General features: G+C 42.0%; 1 protein-coding gene across 3 annotated transcripts in view; it reads right to left on the reverse strand.

The window, feature by feature from the left end:
- The window catches only part of PDE4D (phosphodiesterase 4D), a 628,032-nt gene that overhangs the window by 436,486 nt on the left and 168,784 nt on the right, over positions 1 to 22,762 (reverse strand). The window lies entirely within an intron of this gene.

A 22,762-nucleotide genomic window follows, 5' to 3' on the forward strand; every position in this document is an offset into this window, starting at 1 on the left:
TTCAAGTGCTCTGTCTCAATTTCCAGTACCATAAAAAGAATTAACTGGATAAAGGATAAGGTTTTCCCACACCCCCATCTCTAATTTATCTGACTTTATGACTGAACTATACGAAACAGAAAGCAATCAAAAGACCACAGCATTTAGGAAAGTGTATTATCTGATCAAATATCTTATCACTCATTCACTATAATCAACAAATTGAATTAAAGCATTTTTATTTTTTTTTACTGTCCTGTTATATCTCATATTCAAGAACGGAAAGACTCTTGGCAGACGATTAAGAAAGGAGGAAATAAACTATGCAGGAAATCTCATTTTCATATTGGCTGGTTAGTTTGCCATATGAATACACAGATTTATTAATTTAGATTTTTCACTCTATCCATGCCCAAAGGCTTTAGGCAGGTAATAGGATATTAATATGTCCATTCATAAAGTAGCAGTTACAATAAACAAATCAAAGAACAACATTATAAAATGTTACACTCCTTGCAATGGCTTAACCACTACCACTACTAGAAAATGCAAGGCACCTCTTTACTGCCTATCACCATGAATACTGCAGGCAGGTCCCTGCTTGCTGACATGCCATTTGGTTTTGATTGACTGATTTTATTTCTATTCCGCTCTTCATTTAAATGAATCCCAAAGCGGCTTACAAACAATGAATTATAATAACATGATAGAACATAATAGAACATCACAAATACAGCATAAATCACACAGAATAATTAGAATCATAGACTCCTAGAGTTAGAAGGGCCATCTAGTCCAACCCCCCACAATACAGGAATCTTTCACTCAACGTGGGGCTCAAACCCACAACCTGAGATCAAGAGCCTCATGCTCTACCAACTGAGCTATCTGTCATCAGTGAAACAAGTACAATCCATAAAACACTCTTAACAAAGCAATGACTAAAAAATAAGCTAAACATCACAATTAAAGTCAGTCATATTATATAATTAACAAATCGACACAGCATTTATTTTAAACAATTTTAACATTAACAAAATAGCAACCCAAAAAGTAAAGTAAGCCCTGCGCAGTTCACACACACTCTCTCCACACCCCCATGACTCATAATCTTCCACTCTATTCATCTCATACACATAATGTCCATGGCAGCACCGCCCTTCTGAAGGTTCCTCAGGCTGGAGGTGGGCCAGCACAAGTGAAACCACCCACCCCCTGATGGCAAACAGAGTCTCTCTGAACTATTTCTGAACTATCACAGTCCACAGGCTGATGACCCATGATAGAAATGGCCAAGTGAAGACAGGCAAGGAAGGATCTTTAGTCTGGCCCAATTTCAGACTCTAGAGCTGCAATCCTATACACCAGGGGGTGCCAGCCTTTTTGCACCTGTGAGCACATTTGGGCTTCAGAGTGAATGCCACGAAGGCCAGCTCTCTGTTCGCTCCTCAACCCCAGTTCAGCCAGCCCCTGGGAGACAAGAAGTGGGGAAAGTGTGCATGCATTACCAATGAATCCGGGCAAAAGTCAGCTCTAGTAGAATCCAATCCATAAGAAAGCACATAGAAGTGAAAGAGGAAATAGGGGAAAGTGTCGCTCATCCTTCTTCAACACTTATGTACTTTTCAAGGAAGAAAAACTTCACCAGGGGAAGTTCTCAGGGGCATCGGTGTGCCCATGGGCACCATGTTGGCAACACTTGTGGTACACATTAACTCAGTGGAGCTTTCTTCTGAGTAGACATGCATGAGATTGCATAAAACATGCGTACGACTGTAAAAGACCTAGGGAGAAAGGAGTTGAATGTTATTCTGAACCCCCCCCCCTTCTTCTCAATGAAGCATGACAAGGCCATTTCTTTTCTCACTATTTGCCAGTGTGGATGTGCCTCTCTCCGTACACGATTTGCCAAAATTACCTCCAAGCTAGAGGTACTACTTGAACAAGATTCAAATGGGATGAGTTATGGATGCTCAGTGTTTGGAGCTTCTGACATACTGTACTTCCTTTTCAGATTTTTTTCTTTGGGAAGAGGCATGTCGACTAAGGCCTCACCATGGCGGCAGTTTACACCACAACTGCAATGTGGGGAGACCAGGGTTTAATCCTTTGCCTCCTGCACCGTGGTGCTTCAACTCAGGAATTCCAACACCAAGCTCCCACACATCTCTAGGTAAAAGTAAAGGGACCCCTGACCGTTAGGTCCAGTCATGGACGACTCTGGGGTTGCGGCGCTCATCTCGCTCTATAGGCCGAGGGAGCCGGCATTTGTCTGCAGACAGCTTCCGGGTCATGTGGCCAGCATGACTAAGCCGCTTCTGGCGAACCAGAGCAGTGCACGGAAACACTGTTTACCTTCCCACTGACCCTAAAAAGCAGTCATACACCATGGGGGGAAAGGAGGGCAGCAGTATCAATCTCAGACAAGCTTCCTGGATATAGATGGTGCTTCATCTGCACTCCAGTTTCTAAATACTCCTAATGAGCTCTGAGTGTGATATACCCTTTGTCAAAAACAATAGTCACGCCTTGTTTCCTGAAAGAGGACCTGTTCCCTCCCCTGTGCTCTCCCCTCAAAAAGAAACTCTTCATTCAGGAGATAAGACATGGCTATTGTCTCTGACAAAGAGTATATTATACTCAAAATGTGTTCGCATACTAAGAAATTAGAGTGAAAATAAGGACTGCAAATTTCTTTCACATATTTTGAGACCTGCATTGGGGGGGGGGGAATCAAAATGGATCCTCCCCCCTCTGCCACCTACAATGAATGTCTAGGCATCGTTTGTCAAAACATTGGACTGGGTGGGAGGCTGGATTTCAAATAGCTCTTACCAGTTAGGATGTTTCTCCCAATGCTGAGCTGAAACCTGCTTCCCTGAAAATTCCACAAGCAGCTTCTAGTCCTGTCTTTTGGAGGAAAGGAAAATAAGTGTGCTCCATCTTCTATGACAGCCCTTGAGAGGAGTGCTTCATCCATGCAGGTTGCTTGTGGTGGGTGCATTCCATCACTGCCCCATCAGCTGTCTCCATTTCACTGCTTGAAGCAAAATGGGAAGCGCCATGCTACCCTGCCGCTGCTGCCTGCACCACCCACCCTGCCACCTCTGCAGCAATTCTGGGCGAGATTGTGTCCATTTCCAATGAGATCTCCCCGATATCATGTGGGATCTCACACATGTCACAATATCTCGTGTGATTTCACCGATAACCTTGCAAGAAACCAGCATCATCTCGCTCAACGTTGGCACTGTTGCCAGCGCCACTTCTCCCGTGGAGGCGGCGGCGTACTCAGGGGGGTGACACATTGGAGGCTTCTGTTGCCAGAGGTGGCAGCCTCACCCCACACCCCACCCCCAATGACTGAGGCAGCTCTGGCTGTCCTCATTGTGCATAACCATGTAACAATCTTTTACAAAAGTCTTATGGATTTTAGTGGCAATTTATAACAACAACAACAACAACAACAACAACAACAACAACAACAACAATAAATAATTTATTTATTTATTTATATCCCGCCCATCTGGCTGAGTTTCCCCAGTCACTCTGGGCAGCTCCCAATCGAGTGTTAAAAACAATACAGCATTAAATATTAAAAACATCCCTAAATAGGGCTGCCTTCAGATGTCTTTTAAAGATAGCTGCTTATTTCCTTCACATCTGAAGGGAGGGCATTTCATAGGGCAGGCGCCACTACCGATAAGGCCCTCTGTCTGGTTCCCTGTAACCTCATTTCTCGCAATGAGGGAACCGCCAGAAGGCCCTCGGCGCTGGATCTCAGTGTCCGGGCTGAAAGATGGGGGTGGAAACACTCCTTCAGGTATAAAGGACCAAGGCCATTTAGGCATTTTAAAAAGGATGCTTTTATTACAAATGTAACTGAAGAAGATAGAAGTAATGGACCATTGTTTTGGGTTCCCTTTTGCATGTCACTCACACCACATGCAATAAATACTGCCTGAAGACCCCTTAAACAATGTACGGATGCTACTAGGGGAATTTGACTGACAAGTGCATGGAGACAGTAGATCCACAGTGGAAGAAGCAAAAGCCACTGCACAAAGTCTGGAAAGTAAGCCACATTTGCTATGCAAAGAAGTTTCCAAAAATGCCCTTGGGACAGCTCTAAAGGGGGATTAGGTATATTCACCAAGGATAAGGCTGTTGCTACTAGTCTTGATGGCTATATTAGCTCCAGTTTCAGAGGCAATGTACCTCTGAATGCAAGTCACTAAGAAACATGAGTGATATTGTGTTCATGTCCAGTTTGTGGGTCTCCCAGACCCAGAGACTTCCCAGACTGGCCACTCTGGAAACAGAATGCTGGACTACAAGACACTTTGGTTTGATCCAGCAGGGCTCTTTTTATGTGTAGGAAAATATGAAGACAGCAAGTTGCAGACCAATGTACAATGCAGGGGAGTTGGGAACATGTTTGTGTTCAAGCCCATATTAAAACCAGGGGGGAGAGAACCACCCTGCTAAGCCCATCTATTCTTTCTTGAATTTATATACCACCCTTAATCTGAAGATCCCAGGGCGGGTCACAACATAAAAATATAAAATGAGAACATATACTGCACAACAAAACAAGAGTAAAAACACATCATTAACCCTCTCCCACAAATGTATGTTATCTATTAATTTTGTATAACATTTTATATGCGCATCATAAATACATATGCAGTACATTTTATATGTCATGTTGAATGTTTTTATGATTTTATGCTTTATTGCATGTTGCCTAGAGGCTTTCCCATGTGGCTACCAACAAAACAAATTTATTATTTCTGCTACTTATACTAAGCACTAACCCATTTCTGAAGTTTCACAGGTTTCGGCAGCTTTCAAGTATCCCTAAGCCTTCTCTGAATTAGGACTCCAGTCCTGGACTTCATTGCACACTGAAGATTCTCATTCCTTCTTCAGACTCAGGCCTATCCCTGGATATCAGCTAAATCCACTTGTAATTCCTGCTCCGACAAAGACTCTCACCCTGGGATTCCTTTCTTCTGCTTGTCCCTGTATCATATTGATTGAAAGGGAGCAATGTCTCGCAGTAATGAAAAATGTGCTAATGGGGCCTTCCTCTTAATTAAATGATGTTTGACATACCTTTTTCATCAAAGCGTTGAAAGGACTGGTTGTTTCAACTAGATGGGGGCTACAGTAGAAACCTCTTAATTGGGATGCCTCAGTAGAGAGCCTTTTGTTCTTGTTAATTTGTAGGACTCCGAGATCTACAGTTTAGTGGGGAGGACACTGTACAGGCCCCCTCCCCATGATGAAAAGGCAGTCGACAGGAAGAGGAACCAGCATTCTCCATTCAGGGACAGAAATGTATTTCAATCCCCTTTCTCCTGCTGCTGTTAAGAGACACTTCCAGTATTGTGTAGCTTCCACAATAAGAGCAAAAATAACAGCCGGAAGCTCACAGTAGGAAGGCATTGTTCCACTTCTGGGTCCCTCACCCTGCCTCAGACCTCGCAAACACCCTAGCCATATGGAGAAAGCACACTAACGACCCAGGCACCACTGAGCCATCTGTAGGTGTCCTCATTATATAGAATTATTAGCCTTATTAAGCAGCGCAACCATTGCTATTCAGCTACCAGGCAAAATAACAGTTCTCTTAAAAGATTAAAATTAAATACAGCCAAATTAAGTTAGTGTGTTTATGTGAAATAAAACCTCAGGTTAACTATTATTATTATTATTATTATTATTATTATTATTATTATTTGAATTGGCAAACAAGTTATACATCAATTTTAAAAACACACCAAAAACGTCCCTAAAGCATCTTTAAAATTATTCCAATTGCAGAGTGGAAAAGATCTCAACTTAAAAGGCTGAGAATATTTTTCAGGTATCCTGGTTCTAAGCCATATAGTGCTTCATACACCAAAACTAGGACCTTGAACTTAGATCAGTGCCTAATTGGCGATCACTGCAATTCTTTCAACCACAGGGAATTGTGTTGGTGATACCCTACTCCAGTGAAAAGTTGATCCGCCACATTTTGCACCAGCTGCTGTTTCCAGACCAACGTCAAGACGAGCCCTACGTAGAGTGCATTTCAGGAATCCAGCCTGAAGCAGTTTACCAGAACATGTGACAGTTTAGCAATCATAAAAGGCAATGGGTTTGTGACATTTCCTATCTTTCCCTTTTAGAACTCACCAGGCACTTAATGCTGTCCTCTGTTATCACACTTGCCTTCGTTTTTCCACCCCAACAATCTCACATTATATGATGGGTAATTTGCTGCCATGGACGGAAGGTCAGGACCAGTTAGTTCAATGTGCATGTTTGCAAGCATTGCAGAAGTCTTTTAGATGCATGAAGCACTGATCTAGATTGAGGAGTGGATCCAGAATTGATCAGTTTAAAAACTGAGAATATGATCCACTGCAAGTTCTAAATTAAATTGTTTTTATCGAATCAATTATTTTTTACTTTATTATTAGCAGATCAATTCAGCTATTATGTTATTCCACCCCATTAATTTCAATGCAAAAGAAATGCATTGCAAATAGGATGGAGTGGGAGGAAATGTAATCAATCACATATTGTTTGGATACTGAAACTCACTCACTGGATAGAAGAAGGAAGGAGGAGGAGAGTACTGAAAGCAACAGCAAATGCCAATAGATAATCACTAGATTCATTTCTGTTCTGGACCCAGGACAAATAAGTGACATCGACAATTTTCACCCTCACTTCTCTTTTATTGGAATTGCTTGGTTTTTAAAACATCCATTTTTATTTTTATTTTTAAAAATACCCTTGCTAGGATATATTTTTTTTAAAAAAATCAAGGGTGAAGGACCTGGATTCAGACTATAGCTCTTATATTACAGGCCAATATGCAGCAGCAGCAGCAGCAGCAGCAGCAGCAGCAGCAGCAGCAGCAGAAGAAGAAGAAGAAGAAGAAGAAGAAGAAGAAGAAGAAGAAGCCCTACTGTTGCTTTAACCACTTAAAGCAACATGTACATCCATCATCAGTTCTCCATTCTTTGGCATAGGACAAATCAGACGTAGAGCTAAAGCTGGGGCTTAAGTGAGAGTAACTTGGATCTGGAGCAAAGCTGAGCAGAAGCCTACTAGGGAGCTGTTCTCTAAGCAAAGTCCCAGGAGGGACTGGGAGGTTTCACATTCTCTCAGCCCTCTCCTCTCCTTTCCTGGTTATCTGTTGCATCCCAGGGCATGCCTGAGCCTTCTCTGACTTCTCACTTCTTCTGAGCAGTATGCCCTGGCATGAAACCCATCAGCTTTCCCAATATACACATTTCCTAATATACACAAATTTGCAAAGGATCTGAAAAGTGTGAATTTGATAGGGTTCTCCCTCAAATCAAATTTAAATGAATCAAATTTCTTCCCAATCCCTACTCCAGAGTCATAGTCAGAAAAGAGTTTGGCAGTATATTTAGGGACTTACAGCAAATAGAAAGCCAAGCTGTGCTATCTTAAGGGTAGTTGGTGTTGCTGCTGCTACCTGTCCTTCACCAGCAGGTCCCAGGCTTAAGCGATTTCAGACAGGAACTTCTGTTGGTGGAAGATTTAAGCTTGAATTTCAGAGGGGTGGGTCTGGCTCTTTGAGGATGAGAATCAGTAGGAGGAAAGTTTATGGGAGGATGGGCCAAAATGAAATTCCTATGCCTGGCCACTGTTCTGAAGCCTAGTCTGAAGCCACCGTTCTGAAGGAAATCACAACAGTTTCAATGATATGGTGGAGAACATTTGGAGAACATTTGGCACAATGGTTCTCTTCAGAAATGGTGAGAAGAAGAAAAATTCTCAAAAAAATTCTCAGAAAAAAAAATCTCTTCTGAGGAATTTCAGATCAGCTCTAATTTTAATCATTGTGAAAGTCCCCTTGGGCTTCTTGGAAAGGTGGTCAAGAAAGTTTTTAAAAAGTAAAACTGAAGACAAGATGACTATGGTTAGGAGGTTGCAGCAGAGGACCTGTGGTCTTTTGCAGATTGATTATTTAATAGAAAAGAGCAAAAATAAATGAATGATTATGGAAATCATTCAGAAACTGAATGATCAAAGCAAAGTCTGAGCTGTTATAAACTGATTATGATGTTATTTTTGGCAATGATTAGAGCCCTGAAGAACCACACAATTATCTCTACACACCCAGTAGGGATTTGGACTTGTGTTTCCTGAACAGCAGGCCTTCCAACTAAGTATGTCAAAGCACTTTTTGAAAGAGTAGTTTTAGAAGCAATTTCTGTTATAATGTGGGAGTCTGCTTTCCTAAGAGGGAAGAGCCAAATGTCCACTGGATGTGCAAAAGCAATTGGGTCGTGTCTAAAGTAGCTCTCTGGATCATGGTCAAGCTGATGCAGCTTTCTCTATAATGTATAACCTAATATACCGTAGCTTAAGACTAGGTATGACAGGCAAACTAATGATCAGTTGTATCATTGCTATTGAAGAGTGGTTTGATACACAGGATGTCTCCCCGCCTTCTGCCAAAAAATGAACAGATTGAGATTTGCTTCACTCCAACAGAAGCAACACTATGGTAAATGTAGATTCTGATGCAGAATATGGGACACACAAGTAGTTGTGAGTTACATGAAAGAGATACAAATCTGCAGACATCCTCTCTTGCAGAATCCTTTGCTTGAGCATATGCTAGCATAATTTGGTAACACATAAATTTAATGAACAACAACAAGAACAACAACATGCATTCTGATGAAAAACTCAGCTGGGTAGGGAAAAAACCTCACATGACCATCTTAGCCCATGTGATCCCCATATTCACACATATACCAAAGCACCATGCGAATGCACCACCAGAAACTAGCTTCTATGGGTGCTCTTTGTGTGTGAGGAGAGGGGAGGACAGACTGGAGGGGAAGAGTGTTGGCAGGCTGCTAGTTATAAGCACCTGGGAGTTACTCTACTCCAGAACTGACTATAGGATTTCAAATGGCTTCAGTATGGTTTACTTTGCAATAAAAGCAAGGAGGTGCTGGCAGCTTGCCTGGTGGAAATTGGCCAACTCATCAGAGGTGATGTCACAAGTTTTGTCCTTGGGCAATGCAATCTGACCATGCCAACATTACAATCAGGTAGCCCTCTGGAAACGGGCCCATCGCACAAGAGTCTAAATTTAATTATGCCAACTAAGGAGTGACCAACACAACTGGTCTCCAGAAAAAAAAAACCTAAGTGCAGGCCTATAGCAGGTACAGAAAAGGCAAGACTGCCCAGGGATCATGCCTTCCTACATCCAATCAGTTTAGGAGCTTGCTTTGAAGTGTTTATTTAGGAGGATCCATAAACTCCAAGCTTCACAATCAAATTGTTCTCTTTGCTCAGTTCCACCTACTGCCTGAAATTCCTCAGCTTCATAATGGAACCTGGGGTCAGACCCTGTTTTCTTTCACTGCCTCCAGTCTGCTGTCTCCCTGGAACCTTGCTTGCTGAAATGGTGCTTTAGAAAGTTTAATAAGGTAGGGCTACTTCTGTCTCGCTTTCCTTGCTGTTCTGTCTGACCCAGGAATTCCAATGCATGCCAGTTTTATTGCCCATCAGGGCTGGGAAAGGTAACTTTTTCTCTCTATCTTGTCTTTTGTAGGTCCTCACCCTATAAATTATAGCCTTCAAGCCTGCTCCCTCTTCCTATCTGTGCAGGTCACTACATTTTCAAGAAGTATTTCGGTCCTGCCCTAACTCCACTAAGTTCACTTCAGCAGTACATAATAGTACCTAGTCTGCCTTTTCAAGCAGTGCTGAACACACCTTTCCCCCCAAACCTCCACATTGCCTTGCATTGAACCCTGAAGTTATTTCCATCATTATTTCAGACCCTTATGCCTTGTGTGCATGTTTGATTCTTGCGTGTGTGTATGTTAGTTTAGTCATGGTTAGGATTATTTAGCCAATACTTCCAAGCCAATACTTCCAATACACACGTGTGTGTGTGTGTGTGTGTGTGTGTGTGTATTTTGATCCTGTGTTTGTTCAATAAACCCCACCCCATTTTTAAGACCTGTGTGAGTGTAAATCACTAAATCAATCTGCCACGAGAGTCTACCACTTCTGCCAAAAGATCCCAATTCACATTACTCTTAGAGCACGTACAGCAACTGCATCATTTACCAGTCCTTCACCCTAAGATCCCAGGGTGGGTCACAACAATTTAAAATACAACACTAAAAACAGTTTGAAACAAATTAAAATCACAAGAACAGGATGAGTCCTAAAAATATGCATCTCACATGCCAAAGGGTACATGAAAGATATGTCTGCCAAGGAGTTTCACTAACAAGAGATGCTCTCCTTTCTATACCACACTGAGTGTGGTCACACACCATTCTTAAAGAGCTTCAAATGGCAAATTTCAAGATCAATATATTGTGGCTTATTGCCAGATCCTAAGCAAGTTTCAGTGTGTCTGCTCTCTGCTTTCTTCTATAATAAATTATTATGAGTGTTTTAACTTAAGTGAAATCTATATTACTGTTACCCAGATCCAGGTACTCTACGAGGAAACTTTGTTTCTATATCCATTTCAATTGGGGTTTAGCCCCAGTTTTGGCACAGAAACTGCTTTGGTCGCCTTTTATCATGGCCTCTGTTGGAAGAAAGACAGAGGAAAGGTGACCCTGGACTCAGCTATACAGCTGCAAATAAAACACTTTAAGTGTGTTTTAAGTACAATATACAATGTATATACTATATATATAGATGGAAATGGTGAGCCTTATGGAAAATTCAATGCACCATATTTTTCACTCTATAAGACGCACTAGACCATAAGATGCACCTAGTTTTTGGAGGAGGAAAACAAGAAAATATATTCTGAATCCCAGAAGCCAGAGGGATCGCTGCGCAGCGAAAGCAAAAAATACGGTATTTTTAAAAACGCTTTTAAAAAAGCATTTTCAGAAAGGTTTCTATATTCCTCCCCTGTTAATTACCCTTGACCTCTCAGTGGCTTTTCGTACCATCAACCTGTAGTCTTAATAAGGAATTGTCATTCAGGTGTCAGGAATGTCAGGCCACAAACTAAGGGCTAAACATGCAAGGTAAGTAGCAATGCCTTCTGGAAATCCCAACAGAATTTTGTGTTTGTTTGTTTTGTTTGTTCCCAAAAAAGCAGAAGAAAATTTGACTCAAATTTCCCAGGAGGGGAATATTTTCAAGATACTTGGGGAGATGGGTTTTGGCCCAGCCTTCGATACAACCAGATTGAAGGCATGATCTCTCACCTACTGCTGAAAACATTGGCACTGCGGATCAGTGTTCACAGGGAGGCCGGCCAAAGCGAAGAGCTCTGAAGCAATTGGTACTTGAATCTGGCATAAAAGGGACATCTGCTGCCTTTGGAGCCAAGCTGTGTCTATTCCTTTCCTATTCCATTGCAGTTCATATACCTCCTCCGAGAAAATGTGACACTTCTTGCCTAGGTCTGATTAATAATTCAAATGAATAGGAGCTGATCTTCCACCTGCCATGTAACGAAGCCTACCGACAGGAAACATTCCCACATAGCAAGGATTGTTTTCTGGAAGAGAACCAGAGATTGAACGTGTTAGGAGAGATGGAGGATTTGCTTCCTATTCAACAAAGTGGATAGAGCCAAATTTAGTTTGGCTCAGAAAAGAAAAGAAAAAGCTGTAATGAAAATTTGCTTTGTTTTACAGGCAGGCATCATTTCCCTGTATTTATTCATTTTTAATATCAGGCACACTGATGCAAACAAACTCCAAGGAGAGAAGCTGACAGAAAAGAACTGAAATCTTGATTCCCTTAAATAAATAGACTGTAAAATAGGGCAGAAGTAGGTGAGCTTGTGGACACTGAAATCAGTGAGAATAAGTATGTCTAACTCTTTGAGATGCCATCTTTTCCAGCCAGCTTTCCCCAACCTGGTGCTCTGAAGCTGCTGTTGAACTACAACCAGTGCTATTTTTCTAGAAAAAGAGGTGTCAGAACTCGCCATGAATGCCTCCCTTGTTCTCTTACAATGGCAATGGCACCCACAGGTTCTGGCTGGGGGAGGGGAGCCCTGACTACAAACATGACCACCCAACATGATCAATGGTCAGGGATATTGGGAGCTGCAGCTCAAACATCCAGAGGGCACCAATTAGGGGATGGATGATCCACTACCTTTTCAGCTTATATGCATTATAGCCTAACTGAAGCAATTACCTTCAAATAATGGGATCATAAGCAAGACAAGGCTGGATAGCTCCACTAAAGTGGCCTCTGAACTCGAGAGGGAACCTCTTTTGGTACAGCTAACAGATGCAAGGCCATGTTTTGAGACTTATAAATCTGAGGAGTTCTATCTACACAAAATGTCTTGATCCACACCTCTTGAATTAATGTGCAAATGAATCATGTATCATCCATCAGATGTTGGGTGATTCCAGATGGGTTTGCTATTGCAAATGTGTCATTCTGGTGTCACAAACAGCTCACTGGCAAAATATTTTTAACATCAGGCTTCCAGCAGAAAGGGTAAATCAAGATTAAGTGGGGAAAATAAAAATGGACTGACATTTTGATGTCAATGATGCTGTGTGGATGCTTCAAAGTAATTGCATGGATGAGGAGTACCTACCCCCACAATAAACATCCATCTGGAAGTACCCTTTGCATATTGCCTAGCAGTGTATTGTGGCACAGTTTGCAGCAGTTTAAACTTATGAAATTATAGATTTAAATGGGAACTTTCATCCCAAGGTAAATAGCCACTTAGGTAGAGCATTTTCTTCAGGGACACATCAGTGGAAGAAAGGGTTAAGGCTTCTTCTCTCTGCCTGCTTTGATCCCAGTAATTATCAGCCCTGAGTGGCTACTATCAGGAAACTGGAGCTAGCTATACCTGCATTTGCCATGTGTGCTACCTTTAAATAAGTACTATTTAATATTTATAGGGCCTAAGCTAAGATGGTTTGTTGCACACTAAGAAAATGGTGCAGCAAGGTCATCTACAAGATTTATTGGAAGTTGCCCTCTGCAGAACAGTAGCGGGAATCCATTTGCTCTTAATTGTTAGCATCAGATGCAGGTAAAAGTCTAACTTTCATTGGAGAGATCACAGTGTTTCAACCATTATATTCATGCATACTTTAATTAAATGGAAATGCTGGCCTTTTATACTAGCATCAGTGGAGGCTGGCAAAAGTTGAAGACGTAGACTTAATCCTGCAAACAAATGCAGATAGGATCTTACTAGCAGGAACAAAGGTTTTCCTGATAACTAGTAGGTATTATTATTGTTATTATTCTTCAAGACTCCAGAGTGAATGCAGCAAGAAGACTCAGTTCTAATTTCTTGGAAGACAGTTTCTGAACAAATTTCAGATCTTACTTTTTCTCACTTTCTCCCTAGGAAAAAAAGGTCACCTTGCAGAACTTTCTCTGAAAATACTCCATCGTAGTTTATGGCTGCTGCCATTTCCCAACCCATGCCATGTGATCCAGCACAATGCTAGGCCTGGGGCACTGCGAAGTAAGGCTTCCAAGACAGCTGCAGCAGCAAATTAAAAGGAAAAACCTTAAGGAGTGAAATAAAGATGCTATTCTGCTACTTCGGGTGAGTCCCACCTCTGATAAACTGCTGTAGAATGTATCATTCCCTTTGAGACATTCAGTAAAATGTTATCCCCAAGTTTACTGTCAACAAAGAAAAGCCATTTGCACACAAACAGAAAGAATTGCCATCACTCTAGACCAAAAGAATTGCAATCACTCTGATGGCTCCCTAGAATGATGAGGCATTATCATGAAACCAAGTCAGGTAGAGAGCGATGCTCTCTGCCTACATCTTGAAGCCTTGAGGGTAAAATAAAAATATAAAAATACTACCATCCAGGTTTCCCCACAGCACATCATTGCCCCTGCCAGACCACGAAACAAGAAACGGGACTTTCAAGAACTTTTCACTTCACTGGAGTGCCTCAAGTAAAAGATCACAAGGCATATTATCACTGGCTTCTGTCTGAGGCATCAAGGATGAAACTGGGAACATGTTAAGGAATTAGGGGGGCAGGGAAATAGTGCTTCTAATGATGTGCAGAGTGTATGTGCCACTAAGCGACTGCAAACTGTGCACACCCACTTATGTTTAAGGAGCACAACTTGAAGGGCTAATGGCATAACTTTCTAAAAAGTGCTACTTCCCATTAAGTTCCTCTTAACACTAAAGCCTCTCCAACAAAGTTTCACCAGACAGGACTACTCAGGAAACCTACTGATGTGCACTTTCTGGTGAAGAAGAGGAATGGCAATTTTCATATGGCCATACTAAGGAAGTCAACAAAAACAATGCATTAGTGTTAAGTGGGGCATTCTTCCATTGGGATCTGTTAGTGTGGTATTCTGTTTTGGAAACCATGTGGAATCTCAATGCAGCATTGCCCAGCTCTGCAAAGATCATGTTGGGAAGTCTAGGGCCAATGAGAAACCATGAAGATATTGCTAAGGTGGTGTATGCATTGAAGAATGAGAATTGACAGCTGAGTGTTGAGACTGACCAACCTAAACTGAACAGTCAATAAGATTTGGGACAGTGCTCCCAAACTTTCCTTACGTGGAGGAATAAGGGGTAATTTTGATTCAATCCCTTTGAGAGATGGAGCACAAGGAGCAGGCTCAGCTAGCTGCCTATTTAAGGTGGTGATCCCTCTCCCAAGTGGCACAAAGCTATACCACTCCCCATCTGCCCACTTGATTTGGCAATCTGAGATTAGTCCCCACTGTGGATATTTGGGGGGAGGGTTCTTGTTTCTAAATTGGCCACAGGCAAGAAGCTATTTGGTCCTGCCTGAGCTTTTCCAGGGATGGTAAGTTCAATGGTGTATGCAGAAGGACCTTGGCATCTCCAAGTAAAAGGCTAGTATAGAAAGATCCCCTGCCCATCTCAGAGGGTGATGGCATGTGGACAGTGAAGAACAAAAACCAAATATATCACTGAATCGGTGGTGTGGAGCTAGGGTGAGGTCATCAACACAAAAACGAGCACAGTCTCATCTTGGAATGAGGTAAACCTGCACTGAGTTGGGGGGTGGAATAAAGTTGCAGATGAGATATACGAATTAACCGAACCAGACATGTGTGCTTGAAAAACATCTGCTGAAATGCATTTGGTTTGGGCCTCCACAGCTTCTAACTTAAGCACCTATGAAGAGTTAACCTATTCACAGCTCATTAGTAAGATCCTTCTGACAGATTGCAGAGGACAGAAAGGTATCTGCAATTGCTCACAGGCACTCTTGGCCTGAGCAAAGCCTTCTCTGGAACAAGGCTAGGAGATGAAGTTCTAACCAATTTTTAATTTTTTTTAAGGTTGAAAGTGGGGTTCTGCATAAAGAGATTTTTTATGAAAGCTGGAACACCAGCAATGTGAAACTTATAACCCTCCAGGTGTTTCTGGATCACAGCTCCCACCATCCCTGCCCCTTGTCATGCTGGCTGGGGCAGCCTTGGAGCTGGAATCCAACAAAAATGGGATGGGCCACAGATTCCCCATCTCTGCCCAACTGGTGGACCCAAGAGACATTCATCTAGAAGAGAAAAGTGATGGCCAGGTATAGTTAAGTGCTGACATTTATTATGCACACTTTTAGCCTGGCAAACAGCTGCATCCCGCTAAGAAAGAACATTTTTCTACTTGAAGGCTGGCAGAATATTAATTGCTTCAAGCAAAACGTAAGAGTGTCTTTGAATTATTGCATCTGAACTTTGGAAGTAATATCAGTTGCTTTCCCTACCAAGCCCACTGCAGTAATAGTGGCTGTAGCCTCTCCTCTTCCTCCCCTCGTTCCCCATTCTTTTTTCTGCTCCAGTTTCATAGAATAGTATCACTCGTGGGCTTTTTGTTTATATTTGGAAACTGCAACCGTATGGAAGATTGGAATGCAAATGAGGAGTGGAAGGAACGCCCTCTCAGTTGATATTACCTTCCATTTTGAAGTATGACTAATCTGAGAGAGTTTACAACAATCCCAAAATAAAATAAAAATAGGAAGCTCTTGGAAGAAATAAATATTTTGGGGGCAGGGGCTTCCAATGCCAGCCTAAGCTCCTTGGTCCCTTGATTCTGATTCCTGGCTCCATTCCCGACTCCTGGGTCACCTCTGACAGCTGCTTATGGCTCTGTCTTCTATAATTAAATACAGCAAGTACACATCTGTAAGGCACTGTTCCACACCCTTGGTACAGTGCTGCATCATATAATGAGGTTCACGGTAAGTGTAACTGCAGAAAGGCAAGAACTACATTCAGTCTACAGGCAATCCTTTCCATTAACACTCCTGCAAATGACCTCAGTGATCAAGCAAGGATATAAGGGGTCATGTGGTCCCTAAGGTACCTTGGACCTAGAACGTTAAAGACGTTGTAAATTAGTACAAGGATGTTGAACCTGGTCCGGTAGTAGATGACTCCCAATGCAGCTGTTTTAGCAACAGTGTCATGTGTTGTCATTTGTTAACTTATTTCCCGCCCTTCACTTCCCAGGGCGGGTTACTGCATTAAAACCATTAGAAACAACTTATAACCATAAAAATAAGGTGGGTCCTAAAAACAGACATCTCAAGTGTCAAAAGCTATCAGCAGTCTGGCCACCAGAGAGAGCCTTTGAACCAAGCCCAAGGGCAGCCTCACATAAAGCTTACCGCAGTAAGCCATCCTTGAGGTTACCAGCACAGGGACTATGGCAATCAGACTATCCGTGTCCAGGAATGGCTGACCTGGTGAACAGGATAAAAGGCACTCCTGGCTACAGAGGACACTTGAGCCTCTAGTGACTAAGACATGGGTAGAAAAACTAAGGCCCGGGGGCTGAATCCGGCCCAATTGCCTTCTAAATCCGGCTCGCGGACGGTCTGGGAATCAGCGTGTTTTTAAATGAGTAGAATGTGTCCTTTTATTTAAAATGCATCTCTGGGTTATTTGTGGGGCATAGGAATTCATTCATTTTTTTCCCCTTCAAAATATAGTCTGGGCCCCCACAAGGTCTGAGGGACAGTGGACCGGCCCCCTCCTGAAAAAGTTTGCTGACCCGTGGACTAAGATGTATCCAGGAGTATCCCCAAGCTCCTTTAGAGGGAGTGCAGCCCCTGAAAAGTGTTCATCAGGCATTTAAAACACCTGCTGAATTTGGCAGAACATTGCACAATACAGGACTGATGGTCTTAAATGCTGTTTCTTGCTGCAGTCAAATGAGCTTCGCCAACTCAGGCAACCTCATCCAGAACATCTAGAACAGTGGTTCCCAACTGGTCTGCGGACCCCAAGGGTCCGCGTAACCCACCTAGGGGGTCTGTGACACCATTCACATAACTAAAACTACCATAGATATATCATGATTTTCAAAAGTAGGGAGTCCGTGGGTTGGCTTTTGAAACACAGGGAATCCGCAGTACTTAGCTAATTGGGAACCACTAATCCGTATAGTTAAAGCTATGGTTTCCCCAGTAGTGATGTATGGAAGTGAGAGCTGGACCATAAAGAAGGCTGATCGCCGAAGAATTTATGCTTTTGAATTATGGTGCTGGAGGAGACTCTTGAGAGTCCCATGGACTGCAAGAAGGTCAAACCTCTCCATTCTTAAGGAAGTCAGCCCTGAGTGCTCACTGGATGGACAGATCCTGAAGCTGGACTCCAATACTTTGGCCACCTCATGAGAAGAGAAGACTCACTGGAAAAGACCCTGATGTTGGGAAAGATGGAGGGCACAATGAGAAGGGGACGACAGAGGACGAGATGGTTGGACAGTGTTCTCGAAGCTACCAGCATGAGTTTGACCAAACTGCGGGAGGCAGTGGAAGACAGGAGTGCCTGGCGTGCTCTGGTCCATGGGGTCACGAAGAGTCGGACACGACTAAACGACTAAACAACAATAACAACAAATCTAGAACATCCAGAACAAGTAACTTGCCTACCTCCCATACAGGGTTACTACCCACCCGATGAGTCCCTGTCTTCCAAGGATTCAAGTACAGCTTATTGGCCTTCATCCAGTCCACCAATGCATTCAGAAACTGATTCAGAGCTTCTCCTGATTCAGATGTACAAACTTATATATGCAAATGTTGTGCTGCAGACCCCGTTTTGGACTGTGCCTCCCACGCTCATTTCTTTTCAATCATCACCCAGCACAATCTTCAAGCAGCTTGCAGGTCTCTGCTCTGCTAAATCAGCACTCCTGACATCTCAATAAATCCTTCATCTGTAAGCAGCCTTCTTATCTAGACACCAGCAACTATCATGGTATGACCAGCCAGTAAACTAATGTATGCTTACAGGAATTAGCAGTAAGATTTCAAGAGAGAATTCTCAGGAAGAATGCTTTGAAGACAGCATGCTTTTACAGTAAAACTCAAAATATATTCAAGCCAGAGTAATAATCCAGTGTAGAACAGATAGAGAGCACCATACATGAATGCAAAATGTAAAGACTAACATGTTGAGTTTGTCAATAAATCTATGACCCACTGATGGTGCCCACTCTCCTAATAATCCGAATACCTCATAGGATAGCAAGTTCCAGGTTTTTAAAAAAGACACTTTTCAAACTGTGAGACAGAAGTAAATTATTTAATGAGACCTCTTCAAAACTTGTGTTTGTATAAATGTAAAAAACAGCCCATTATCACCCAGTTTTCTGTCCTGTGGAGATGAGCGGAGCTTTAAAAGGAGACAGAAAATGAACATAGGGATTGGTGTATGTGTGCTCCTTGTTTCCAGTGACATCACAAGTACTGTCCAATAGGCGCCTTCTGCAACTGCTTGTAGCTGATGAAATTTTCAATGCTACCCATGCTGATTTATTGATGGGTTTGCTGCTGACTGTTTTATGCCTTGTGGTGTTCTCTCACTACTGCTTTTTTGTTTTTTACTTAATTGTTTTAATTATTGCCGCCTTGGAAGTTGCTTTCCTGAAAGGAGGAATGGAAATGTTTTAAAAGCATAATCAAATCAAATAAGCAGCAGAGCTGACTCAAGCCTTTTTTGCTGCCTGAGGTGGAAAAATCAGCTGCTGCTATCTCCTTCAGCTGCATAAGGCGAAGCAAGTGTCCAGTAAAAGTATTTATTTAGAAACTTGGCACAGGGAGCTTGAGAGTGGAGTAAATTGTGCCCTTCCCCATTTCTTGAAATTGTATGTGATAGAGGGATGTGAAAGAAGTTCAAATCAGTTCACATTTATCGGCGAACATATCTATTTCATATTTTCTGAAACAATATGCAAACTGAAAAGCAGTAATTCTTTGACATTCACAATTCTCTGTATTTTGCAATGCAATTATCAAATGAGTGGGGTATTCAAAATGAATATATTAGTGAAAATAACACTATGTGAGGAGGAAATGCTTTGCAAAAATGTGTACATTCAGACAAAATTGCATACAAAGCTGTGCACATTAGAATAAATTCAAAGAAAAATGCTTCTGAACTATCATGAGGTCTTTTTTAAAATTGCAAACTGATGTGGAAATGTAGAAAACTGAACTTAACAGTGAATAAATGGGAAATTTAGAGAAAGCAAAATTGACAGTTTGGACAAAAAGGAAGTATTGAGATTGCCATTCAACCCCCATCCATTGCATCATCATCATCATCATCCTATTATTATTGCACCATTTACAAAAGTGCCAAGGTGACTTAAAATTCAAAATCCAAATAACAAAAACAGATTTTAAAACAATACAAAACACAAGTAAAGATAGGTTTTAAGACAATATGAATAAGCAATGTAGAGATCTAACTCCCAATCCCCTAGCTCAAAAATCTTTTTGAAACAAAAATGTCTTCAGTTGTTCCAGGAACAACTAAATAATATTCACCTGTCTATCTCAACAACAGGGAAGCTGTTCAGCAAAACAGAGGCAGCACATCAGAGAGAAGGTGGAAGCGATAATCCTTTAGCTTTCCACAGTGCTTCTGAGAAGTGAGGAAGCCATTTACAAGTTTCTCTCTTCCCATGCACCTGCACAAAATGAAAGAACCACTCCTCCTCCTCAGATAAACCCTTGTGATGTGCAGTAGATAAGAGGGCTGGAAGGGAGCTTGGAGGTCATCTAATTCAACCCACTGCTCAATTCAGGAAATGCAGTGCTAGTGTCTCCCCAACGGATGGCTGTCTAATACCTTCCTAAAGATGTTCAGCAACGGAAAGCTCACTGCTTCTCTAGGAAATAGGTTCCATTATCAAACTATTCTGATGGACTTTATATAAAATCTACCCTCTTGTAACTACTACTACTACTATTTATAATTGTGGTGGTTGGCATCCATCTGACAATGGAGTACGTCTCTGGGGGTGAAGTCAAACAGCTGTGTTAGCAGCACCAAAGTGACTTCCCTGGGGTGCAAACCTGTGCAGGGTGTATGGAGATCCTGGCTGCCCCCCTTGGCCTTGCTGATGTGGTCCAAGGAAAGCACAACAATACGTTTGGTTGCAGGAGTTGCTGGAAGAAGGCGTACAAGGCGCCATCCAACCATCTTAGAGACTCCACTCTAGATTTGTGTAAGGTTTATTCTTAATTATTATGTTCCTTTCATCCTAAGATCACAGCAATTAAAATAAGAACATTAAAAATAACTTAAAGCGAACTACAATCACAAGAATAGGTTGAGTCATAATATATACGGTATATATATACATATCAAGTATCAAAGGCCTAAGTGTTGAGTGTCTTAAACCCAGATCTTTATCAAATGCTACAAGTTGCCATTCCAGGTGTTTTAACACAACCAAAATAATATGAAAACTTGTTACTATAATGGTTTTACGAGATGACTTTGAATTCTTTATATGAATTTGTGAAGCTGGAAAACAGTATATGAAGATTCATAGGTAAATAGATACATACATTAAAATGATTATTGAGTTTTAATCACAGCTCAACGTTATATTGGGGCATTTTCTTCACTTCCAGAAGGAGGAAAAACCTAGACTATATCAAGAGGCGTTTTCCATAGCCAGCCTTCCATGCTGACCACATTCAAAGAAGTAGAAAAGGAACAAGGCACTCTGAATGTTACTTCCCACATTTGTTCCTCATTATTTTGCTATGTATCCTTGGGCAAGTGACTAAAATTTCCCTCGCCTACAAAATGAAGGCAATCGCTTGTTGGTATTTTAGCTTAGGGGACAGCAACAATGTGGGAATCAGCTCATGTGTTTCCGCAGGCAATGTTGTTATGAAGAGGAAATAACACCCAGACATTCCAGGTAATCAACATATTGCTCTGTTCTTTCCTTCTTACTGTTTGGTGAGTCATTGTGTGTACAATCACTGCCAAAGGGGGGGAGGACCCAAATCAGCATGAAGCTGTTGGAGACAGATGAGACTTCAAGTCCCAAGAAACGTCCTCGGTGCCTGAAAATAAATCAAATGGCAAGCCTTTCTGATCTTTAACTTTCAACACTATATTCATCTTGGTTCCCACTTATTTTCAGTGCAGAGGCTACCCTGCTGAGCTGCAAAGTCATGAACCAGGAGAGAGCAGCTTCCTCTCCCTGAATTCATTTTCAGCGCATTTCAGTTATGGCCCAAACATGCCTTCTGAATTTCTGCATATCTATCACTGAGAGATATGCTCAAGCTTTCCGGAAGAAACAGAAGAGTGTATACCATGCAAGAAAGTAGTAGCAACTTTATAACAAGAAGCCTAAATCCATAACTCTTTATTTTGAAGTTCTGCAGTAAAATATAAGAATATTGCCCAGTGAAACAACCTTAATGAAGGACAAGAGATGGGCTGCATCTCATGAAGATTGGGGAAAATGTGTTTGGCAAAGACCATCAAATACTACTGCTATCTTACAGTTGGCAAACACATCGTTTAACCTGGTGAGTTCAGCAACTAGGCAGGAGAATGGGGTCTTTCCCCATCCTTTTTGTGTTTGACCTTGAAGAGAGGCTGAAAGCAGTGAGATCACAATTTTTCCCTCTACTTTCTGAGCATCTCTGAGACTCAGAAAAAGAAGCATGAGCTCCCAGCTTAGAGCTGTGGGTCAGCAAGGACTCCTCCTGCCCAGTTGCATGGAACCTTGAGCTCAGTGCACTATCAAACAAGAACAGCCTCTGCAACGGGGAGCATACATTTTGGCATGCTGAACCTGATCACAAGGGCTCTAAAAGAAATCCTACAGGGAATCAGACAAAAGCCCAAAGATTAATGCAAAAGTCAGCAATAACTATAGACACCTGAGTGGTTCTGGGGAGATAATGGGGGGAGATATGGAGATGCCTTGCAAACCACACAACAAAACAGCAGGAGAGATGTTGGAGCAGAAAATCCAAGCCTTTTGATGTCTGTACACTAATGCACAGAGAATGGGAAATAAGTAAGGTGAGCATGAACTCCTAGTATGGGGAAGTAAGCTCAGCTTGATAGGTATAACTGAAACTTTGTGAGATGACTCCCATCAGTAGAACGAAGAAGGTAAACCCAGTTCAGAAACAGCAGATCCAAACAGAAAAGATGGGGGAATGGTATTATATACATTTTAATTAAAAAATGTGTACACTCGTACAGAAATCAAAGAGAACGAATTTTGCAGGCTCCACTCCAGGTACCATTTTGCATCAGGTGTCCCTGCACATGCAATTTGCAGTGCCAAAATAGAACCTACAGTGGTACCTCGGGTTACATATGCTTCAGGTTACATACGCTTCAGGTTACAGACTCCGCTAACCCAGAAATATTACCTTGGGTTAAGAACTTTGCTTCAGGATGAGAACAGAAATCGTGCTCCGGCGGCGTGCCAGCAGCGGGAGGCCCC

Source organism: Podarcis filfolensis, assembly GCF_964270895.1.
Source record: "Podarcis filfolensis genome assembly, chromosome: 11".
NCBI classification, from domain to species: Eukaryota; Metazoa; Chordata; class Lepidosauria; order Squamata; family Lacertidae; genus Podarcis; species Podarcis filfolensis.